Below are 10,394 nucleotides of genomic sequence, written 5' to 3'. Positions count from 1 at the left end.
GAAAGAAAACCACAACAGTGCAATACCAATGCAATGCGGATGATGCGATGTTGAATGCAACAACAAAATAATTAACACAACTATAGCAAAATATAACGGAAGGCACCTGAAGCATCGGTCTCGGGCTGTCACAACTCTCCCCCACTTAAAAGAGATATCGCCCAGAGATCTTAGGAACAAGAAGAGGAAGAGGAAAAGGAAAAGGTAAAACTAAGTTGCTTCTTTGACAAAGGAGTGAAATCAACGACTGTTGAATGGTTGAGAAGCTTGAAATAAGGTATACAAAGGAGATTAATGAAGTTGAAATCACTTTGAAAGAGAAGAGAAAGAATGAACACCATGAGAACCTTGGAGGTTGCAAAGACATAAAGAATGCACAAAGAACAGGAAGAATTTGGGAATCACTTCGGTTGAAAAGAGAAGCAAGGAATATAACATGAACTTGACAATGATGTGATGATAGATCGAAGAGGGAAACATCACAATGCCTCTGGAACAAGTGAATGATAGCTAGATAGTTGGAATGAATAGAACGGAGAATGAAACCAACATCTTCTACCAAAAGGAACTTGAAAGAACAACCTTACGAAGAAGCCTTGAACAGATTTGTTGAATGAATCAATCAACCCAAAAGATATGCTAGTCATGGACTTATGGAAAACATCCCACAATTATGGGGCGAAAATCCGCCACCAACCTGAAAAGATAATTGATTGCTTAAGAGCAACATGGAGATGCCAAACTTCGTTCACCATGAGCATAAAAGAAAACTTGGGTCATGGATAAGCACCATCAATAGCAACATTCCTTAGGAAAGACTTTTAGGTGAAATATAACCCAAGATAACTCCAAGGAAGAAATTGAGGGGTTGAAAAGGATATCCCGAGCGAAGGGTAAATGATATGTTGAAAAATCTCATGAACAAAGGAAAGTTGTCAACCCGTCATCTTCTCTCCGTGACTCCTTATGAATCCAAAATGATATAGCACAACCACAAAAGATAAGGGAGAAGGAAATTGCACTTTAGAAGGCAATATGAAGAATGCTTTAAAACAAAACATGTGTTCAACACCATGTATCTTTAGAAGTATAGCTTGGGGGATCCTTAATAAGAGTGCCATGCTTTTCTTAAGGAGTAACACTTGATGGATCTTGATTTTGGAAAAGAATGTTGAAGAACACTTCGTAAATGAAACGGATCCTTGACTCACCACCATGAAGAACCTCTTGGAAGAACTCCAGAATTAAAAGGATGGTTGAAAAGAATAAGAGTTGAACTCTTACAATGATTTCCTTCGAACGCTGTTAACAACAAAGAGATGAAGCTCCGTGATTAGATAACCAGTACTCCAGAAAAAGAAGATGAAAACACTTGGAATTGAGAATTTAATGAAGAAACTCTGGAAGAAGGAATTAAATCCCCTCGATGAAATAAGAATAAGAATTATTATATGTCTATCCTTCATCAAATTAAATTGATGAGAAGCAATGGATTTGGCATACTACTTATTCTTTTGAAACAGATTGGAGAGAGATAGAACAACCTTGGAGAAAACTTCAACAAATCGATGGAAAGAGTTTGAAAATGAATGGAGATACTTGAGGGAATTTAGATACATGAGAACTAATATACCATGATCCGATTAGGAGAAATCTTGAACGAACCACCAATGAGAATTAGGAAAACGAACAAAGAAAACACCGATTTGGAGGAATTGGAGAACGAGAGCTAAAAGCTGAGAATGAAGAATTCTTCTTGAATGATGAACTCCAAAGAATCAAAACTGAAAACACTCGTGAAATACTCTAGATGGGTACAAAAAAATTCTCACGATCGGAAACAATTTGAGAGAACAACACCAATCTTGAACCAAGAATCTTCAAGAGAAAGAATGAAGATTTTAGAGGAAAGCTCTTCTTTGGTCTTGAAATGCTGAGAATGATGACGCGGAACACCACCTTGAATTGTTGAGACACTTCGTAACAATTAGAAGGATAAAGTTGGACCAAACATGAAAAGAATACGAAAACGATATTGGGGAAGGCACATGACTGATGGAATCCATTGGTTATCCAGAAGTTTGTTGTAATAATGGATTGTGGTAGAGTTGAGAAGATCTTGGCACAACACGAGAAGTTTTAAACATTGGCAGATGTTTCTTTCCTAAATTGCATCTGATGGACATATATCTGAACAAAGGAAGCGCGATGTGAGTATTATAGAGCTATAAAGCACAACTCTTAATCAACATTTCCATAGCAAAAAACGACATTTTTCTGCACAAGTAGAGAACTAGAGATACTATAGCATTGTGGCATGTATACCACCGTTATGGGATAATATATATGCCCCCACTTGACAGATGTGCAGTTCAACATAGATGCCTCGCACGCCTAGATCATGAGAGCATCAGATTTCATGAACCTGAGTATTCACAAGCACAAGATTAAACTGCACAATTTGTCAAAGTGGAGGCAAGCTCGTGCTGGAGGAGTAGATCATTTTGTGGGAAGTTAGTTTATTTAGTTGTGTTGGTGGGTGTTGGCCGTCTTGCACATGTTTGCATGTTTGAAACGCCTCTTGTAAATGTTGACTTCTTTCTTCTATGTAAATGGTTACTCTCAAAAATAAAAACGAAACTGCTAAAACTTACGAAACTTTTACCGAACCCTTACGTAACCTTCCTGATTTCAAGTGGGCGGGGCCCCTTCCCCTGATTTTAGCCAATCAAAAACTTTCACCTAAGCACTTACATAAATCATGTAGTAATTTAATAGGTTTAGCATTACTCGGATAAAAGTACATTCAGTATCCCACAAAATATTTGATAGGTGTACCTACGAGATAGTTATGGCTGACTGATACAGCTTTACAACTCATCCAGGTGTGTCAACATGGGCAAATATGACCCTTCGCATGTCCGTAGGCACATCATCCATGGATAAGAGGAGCTCGATCCTTATTTGTTCATCCCGTAATCATCTTCCTCGTATCTAAACCTTTAAATCCATACAAGGTCATGCAATGTAGATTAACACAACATCGACAAATACATAGCAGTTCATTTCATTCAACCGCCGGGGTCAAAGACTTCCGATCGGTAAGTCTTGAGTGCAATTTCGGCAAGCTTTTCTCCAAAGTCCTGGCATTGCGCTTTACCCCGAGACTGGATGAGCTTGTGGCGGCTAACCAGTCCGCGTTCAACCGTGGAAGGAGCATCCACGACAACTTCCGGATGGTACAGTTGACCACTAGGGAGTAGGCTGTGTGATTTGACGGCGAGTAGGCTGCTGCAAAAGTAGGGCTGCTGCAAAAGTAGGGCTGTGTGATTTGGCGGCGAGTTACTACTGGACAGGCGGGGCCCCGTGATTTGACTTGCCATTATCATTTTAACTACGGCACTACGACCGGCATGAGTCTCCTGATTCCTGACCACCTCCATACAGGTTCCTCTCCCAATGCTCCACCATGTAGTAGAGGCTGGCTCTTGCATGAGAGCCCACTTCTCCACTTTTTCCTTGCCTCTCTTTCCTCCACAGATGCAAAAATGCCATGTAAAGCGCACTATTGTACTTACTTGCTCCTACAGGTGCTTAAACTTGCCACATAGGCATAAAGTCTGATGTGGCAAGTTAATCAAGAAGAGAGAGACTAGTTTGGTGACCCAAGAAAGAAACGGTGCTAAGCACGTGTACCTAGGTGAAAAGACAATTTTGAGTCTATAGCTAATTAAATGAAGCAAACTTAGCAACACCATTTCATTGGAAGAGGTCACTCCTTGGCAAATGCAATAAATACTAGTACTCCCTGTGTCCCATTATATAAGAACGTTTTTGACACTACACTAGTGTCAAAAACATTCTTATATTATGGGACGGAGGGAGTACGAAGAAAGAGATAGAGGAGTAAAAAAATACACTTATAGCCAACCTTATAGCTAACCTTGTTGTAGTATGAGTGACTAAGTGATGACATGCCAACATCAGATAGCCTAACGCACCGTGTTAAATCTCCAAGGGCGCGACCGCGCGAGTGACACGACGGTCGTGGTAGGCGCGACCATGATACGGGCTGCTCGCAGCCCTTGGATCTGAGATCAAACGGTCATGCTAAGTTGCTGAAAATTTCCCGAATAACCCTCCAGGATAGGATATTCACCCATAGGTATAGAATCACGCCATGCAACCGTTCGATCTCAGATCCAAGGGCTCTCGGAAGCCCGTATCACGGGAGAATGGAAAGCCACTACCCTGCCGTTCGCATGCTGGTAGTTCACTCCTACTCGTCCTCGCACGTCCTTTAATACTACGACGGTTCGCCCCTAGTCGTCCCGTCCATTCACATTACGGCAGTTCCACTAATCCTAACCCTCCTCCCAGACCCATGGCGTCCCAAATCTCCCCGATCGGCGGTGAGTACAAGGTTAGAACCATCACCGATGATGAGTTCGACGTCATCTACACCCGTACTTCCGCGACGGTGAAAGGATGCCTTTCTCGCTTCAGACGCGTGTTCAAAAACTCAGATGATGAGTGGGTCGCTGGGCTAGATGTTGAGTACACCACATTCGTGGGACGAGAGAAGGATCTAAAGGACGAAGAGAGGAAGAAGCCCGCCGTGATCCAGGTTTGCGTACATAATGTTTGCTTGGTCTACCACATATGCCATGCCGACGTTGAGTGCCAGGATTTTAAGAACCTCCTCGAGGACAAAACAGTGAAATTCGTTACTGTAGACTTTAAGAACGACAAAGAAGTCCTGGGTCGGATAGGCCTCGTTGTAGGCAACCCCTTCGACCTCCAAAAGAATTGGCTAGTGCCCTCTCGTCAGCCCTCAATGCTGACCCTGGCAGGAGCCATGGTTCATCCTTCGTACCGTAAACTGGAGAAACCTCATTACATGTTTCATCGTCATGCATGGCAGTGGAATGTACTAGATATAGACTAGATCCACTACGCTGCAATGGATGGCTACCTTTGTTTCAATATCTACAATGGTTAGATGAAGAGCAATAGCCAAGTTGGCGGTTCAAGCAAAGAAGTATCGTCCAAGAGTAAGAGGGACAAGGACGAAGTTGAGGACGTGGACGAGGACTCCGAGTAAGGTGGCAGTGTCGTTGCTCATGGTGGTTCTAAACTTCTAATGCAGTGTCTACCGGATTAGTTGCATAGTTTAATTTCATGTGTGCTTAGTTTAATTTGAGGGGTGCGTTGTGCTGAGCCCCCAGCAGAACTATGTTATGTTTCTTCTCGTTACTTTAACTCTTCAGTATGTACATACTACTAGTATTTCTTTAATAGAATTTAGCACCCCAATTAAGCACGTACTAGCTTTTTTAATAGTACTATATGCATAATTTGGCGACGAGCGCTCTCTATATGTACCACCTTTTTTAAATTTCAATTTTTGCTCCATGGCGCAATCCATTGATAGTACTACTGTACAAAAGTATACATTTTTTAAAAGGCTAGAGTACTGTTCATCACATATATATAGCCGGTTAAATTCTCAACCTAGAATGACGTGCATGCCATGTAGTAAACCGATACGGAGGAAGTATAGTAAAAATGAGGTGATTTTACCGAGCGATCGGCGGGGGAGCATGGCTTGTCATGCGGTCCCATGTGTCATGATGTACCAAGGCGATGCGAAGCAATACTAGTACATGGTTTGAGATGATGTCGAACCGAAGTGTGAAATAATGGTTGCTTCGTCCGTCTGGGAAGGTGCGGCATTGTGATTTGACGTCTCATTGCTCATTACTACTACTCTGCCGGTACGAGTGGGGTGCGTCCCCCCTGCTGTTCTGCACTGTTATTTGGTGCTTGACATGTCGACCCGGTTGCTAAATGTGCCACATGTTGGCGACAGGAAATACAGAATTCATGAAAGGGAGCGTCGACGGAGGAGTATACTACAAAATTAATGAAAGGGAGCGATTTAGTTTTGGAAAAATCTGTTTTTTTCAGAGTACGTACCCACTAGGGTTTATAGGGCTCATCTAAAAAACATTTGTTTTTCCGTTTGATAAGTTCCAATTCTACTATACTAGTGGTAGTACCATTACATGTTGGATTTCGAGGTGCGTTAGATCACCCGACGCAAGCAGTGTCAAGAGGAAACTAACCAATGCATGTACAAGTTCATGGAAATTTAGTGGTCATTCATGCATTCGTTCTAATTAATGCCTCGGTAAACATAACTTCTTGAGAAAAACGAGCTTACTGTGCAAACTACAAAATTAATTCGACCACTCACTGTCTACCTTGGTTGGAGAGATTTTGAAATTGAGCCATAAACTGAAAAGGAGGGAGTAGTAACTTTCGTCTTGATTACTATTTGTGGCCTTGTATAGATGCAAAATGTATTTTTTTATAGTGGCCTTGTATAAGTAAATGGAGGGAGTACTAACCAAAGTACGTAGTAGGGACGAGGATTAAACGGAGGGAGTAGTAAAATTTTCTCCTAAGTGATGACTAACCTTATAGCTAACCTTGTTGTAGTATGAGTGACTAAGTGATGACTATGTATGACATGCCAACAACAGATAGCCTAACGCACCATGTTAAATCTCCAAGGGCGCGACCGCGTGTGCGACGCGATGGTCGTGGTAGGTGCGACCATGATACGGGGTGCTGGCAGCCCTTGGATCTGAGATCAAATGGTCGCATGCTAAGTTGCTGAAAATTTGTAGAATAACCCTCCAGGATAGGATATTCACCCATAGGTCTAGAATCACGCCATGCAACCGTTCGATCTCAGATCCAAGGGCTCTCGGAAGCCCGTATCATGGGAGAATGGAAAGCCACTACCCTACCGTTCGCACGCTGGCAGTTCGCTCCTACTCGTCCCTGCACGTCCTTTAATACTACGGCGGTTCGCTCCTAGTCGTCCCGTCCATTCACATTACGGCAGTTCCATTAATCCTAACCCTCCTCCCAAATCTATGGCGTCCCAAATCTCCCCGATCGGTGGTGAGTACAAGGTTAGACCAATCACCGATGATGAGTTTGACGTCATCTACACCCGTTCTTTCGCGGCGGTGAAAGGATGCCTTTCTCGCTTCAGACGCATGTTCAAAGACTCGGATGATGAGTGGGTCACTGGGCTAGATGTTGAGTACACCACAGTCATGGGACAAGAGAAGGATCTAAAGGATGAAGAGAGGAAGAATCCCGCCGTGATCCAGGTGTGCATGCATGACTTATGCTTGGTCTGTCTCATATGCCATGCCGACGTTGAGTGCCAGGATTTTAAGGACTTCCTCGAGAGCAACCTAGTCAAATTCGCTACTGTAGACTTTGGTAACGACAAATAAGTCCTGCGTCGGATAGGCCTCGTTGTAGGCAACACCTTGGACCTCCAAAAGAATCGGCTGGTGTCCTCTCGTCAGCCTTCAATGCTGACCCTGGCAGGAGCCATGGTTCATCCTTCATACGGTAAACTGGAGAAACCTCCATACACATTTCATTGTCATGCATGGCAGCGGAATGTACTAGATATAGACCACATCGACTACGCTGCAATGGATGGCTACCTTTGTTTCAATATCTACAAGGGTTGGATGAAGAGCAACAACCAAGTTGGCGGTTCAAGCAAAGAAGTATCGGCCAAGAGGAAGAGGGACAAGGACGAAGTCGAGGACGTGGACGAGGACTCCGAGTAAGGTGGCAGTGTCGTTGCTCATGGTGGTTCTAATGCAGTGTCTACCGGAATAGTTGCAAAGTTTAATTTCAGGTGTGCTTAATTTAATTTGAGGGGTGTGTTGTGCTGAGCCCCCAGCAGAACTATGTTATGTTTCTTCTTGTTACTTTAACTCTTCAGTACGTACATACTAGTATTTCTTACATCTCATCTTTTAGTTGGTATAGTACTACCACTTGTTTCTTCACATTATATACGTACAATATATATGGCCAACATCATATAGCCAATAGTTTAGTTGTTAAAGAATTTCAGGGTGCTTAGTTTTGTCAAAGAATTCCAAGGTGCTTAGTTTTATTTGAGGGGCGGGTTGTGCTGGACACCATTATTGTGACTAGCCTTTTTAATAGTACTATATGCATAATTTGGCGACGAGCGCTCTCTATATGTACCACCTTTTTTTTAATTTCAAGTTTTGCTCCATGGCGCAATCCATCGATACTACTGTTGTACGAAAGTATACATTTTTTAAAAGGCTAGAGGGCAGGGCAGTCTAGCTTGGTCGGTTTCACGAGAGGTGAGGGCCTTTGTGATTTGACGGCTCATTACTGCTGGAAGGCGGGGCCTTGTGATTTGACTGCTTGTATAAATGCGCCGACGACCTGATCGAGGAGGAGCAAAGAACCGTGCGGTATACTCAAGTTTTCCACTGGAGTAGTACTGCGGTGGAGGAGCACGAAACACGGCAGCCCAGTGCCATATGGCGATAAAAATGGTCTAATTTGCTAGTCATCTCATTGTTAGCATTGTTCTATTCATTCCCTCAAAAAACAAAAACCATTGTTCTATTCATGCCTCGCTGAGAACGTGACACGTGTGGCGAAACACCCGAAGCAAAAGATGAAACACAACAGCAAAAGAAGAAGGAAGATTATCACCCCAAATGATCTAATTCGCCGCGGAGTCGTAACTGCTTCTTCATCGCGTCCACGACCTCCATCTCCTTGCGTGTCTCCTCCGTCATCTTCTTCATTCTGTCCATGATGCGGGATTTCTCGATGTGAGCCTTCATCATCTGTTCCATGGCCGCATTACGTACCTTGACAGCAGCCGGGTGCTCAATTCAGAGCTTTGCCAACTCCTCCTTCTGTTCCATGACGATGGTCTGCAGCATCTTCATTGAGGAACTACTGTTCTCATGAAGCTTCTTCTAGCCGGCGTTCTTCTCCTTCAATAGGTCGATCTCATGGCAGAGCTTCGCCTTGTCCTCCTGAAGTCACAGGATTTCGCCGGTCGCCTTCTTCTCCGAGGCAATGCTCTTCTTCAGCAGCATCACCAAGCCGGCGGTCAACTCCCCCTGCTGATTGAGCTCAGCGGGCATGTCATCGAGGCTCTCTTTCAGCAACTCCATCAAGCCTTGGATGAACTCCTTCTGCTTATTGAGGTGCTTATTGAGCTGATCGAGCATGCCGTCGAGGGATAACGACTCCAGCTCTGCCGGCTCGGCATGTTCGCATCCGCGACTAGGGCGCTCGTGGGAGCCATCGCCTTCCCGTGAGAGATCTTTAGAGGTCTCTGCGTGGCGGTGAGCCCTCTTTTTTTTCCGCAGCCTTGGTTGCCGCTCCCTTGTTATGAGTAGTTCTCGACCTAGAGCTCTACTCGTAGGCCATGGCAACGACGGACGAAGAAGAAGCACTTATGAGGAGGAAAGGTAGAGTAATTTTAGGTTAGGTAGTTCCCCTTTTTATAACCTAAGTACTAGCACTAGTACTAATACCTGCATAGTGGGAACACGTTCAGGTTTGGTACATACTAGTAGGTGTGAGCAGGCTTTCGAATGTGATGGGAACAAGGTAAAGATTAATTGATGGTTTTGGTTTCGAGGCCCGAAACGGCTCCCGATGAGTTTAGCGGAACATAAATTTCAAGTACTACACTACTCAAATGCGTAAATATTATGTTACTGTCAAAAATTGGCACAAAATACGAAGGAGACCAATGTAAGTACTACTAGCAACCCACGACTTAACTACTCGCATGCGCGCAGTGGAGTAATAATGTCTTTCTTCCGCCCTCACGTCCACTCAATTTGCATGCGCTGTATTAATTGACCATCAATGAAGTGAACTACTTTACACGCGTCAAATTATCACATGGGGTGGATCGTGGTACAAAATTGCGTCCGCCCGTGTACTCGCGTGTGCGTGCGAGGGAATGAGTGCGTGCGTGGCGTGCGTGCACATCTTTGCTTCGTGCATGTACCGCCAGTATGGCTCAGGGAGGACGAGTACATTCTTCTAGAACCAGCAGCACGTCACCGTGATCAAACCACGCAAGGAGGTCGTGACAACGCCTCCAAATGTGCCACGTGGCTTCATGAACTGTAAGAGACACACTGTGTAGCGTGCCATCGGTATTCGAATTTACGTGTTTTGCACATACTCGAAGTACTAGTAAGGTACACGTGCATTGCACGCATCAGATTTTGCAACCAAATTATGAATAAATACCACACTATAGCATGTAAGCTCTGAGCCATATATGCGTGATGTAGCCCTTCGTTTAATTCTTATAGTTCATCTCATTCAAAATCAATTAGTTTTTATAAAAAAGCTAAGAACGCGGGAATAGGAAAAACATGGGATTATAGTGGAATGTCGTCTTGAATCCTATAGGATTGTACGAGTGTTTGATTGTGCATAGAAAAAACGCAGAATTCTTTCAAAGAGGTTTGAGTGGATGGGATGTT

Source organism: Triticum aestivum, chromosome 1B (genome assembly GCF_018294505.1).
Source record: "Triticum aestivum cultivar Chinese Spring chromosome 1B, IWGSC CS RefSeq v2.1, whole genome shotgun sequence".
NCBI classification, from domain to species: domain Eukaryota; kingdom Viridiplantae; phylum Streptophyta; class Magnoliopsida; order Poales; family Poaceae; genus Triticum; species Triticum aestivum.
Note: the sequence above shows the minus strand (reverse complement) of the source record.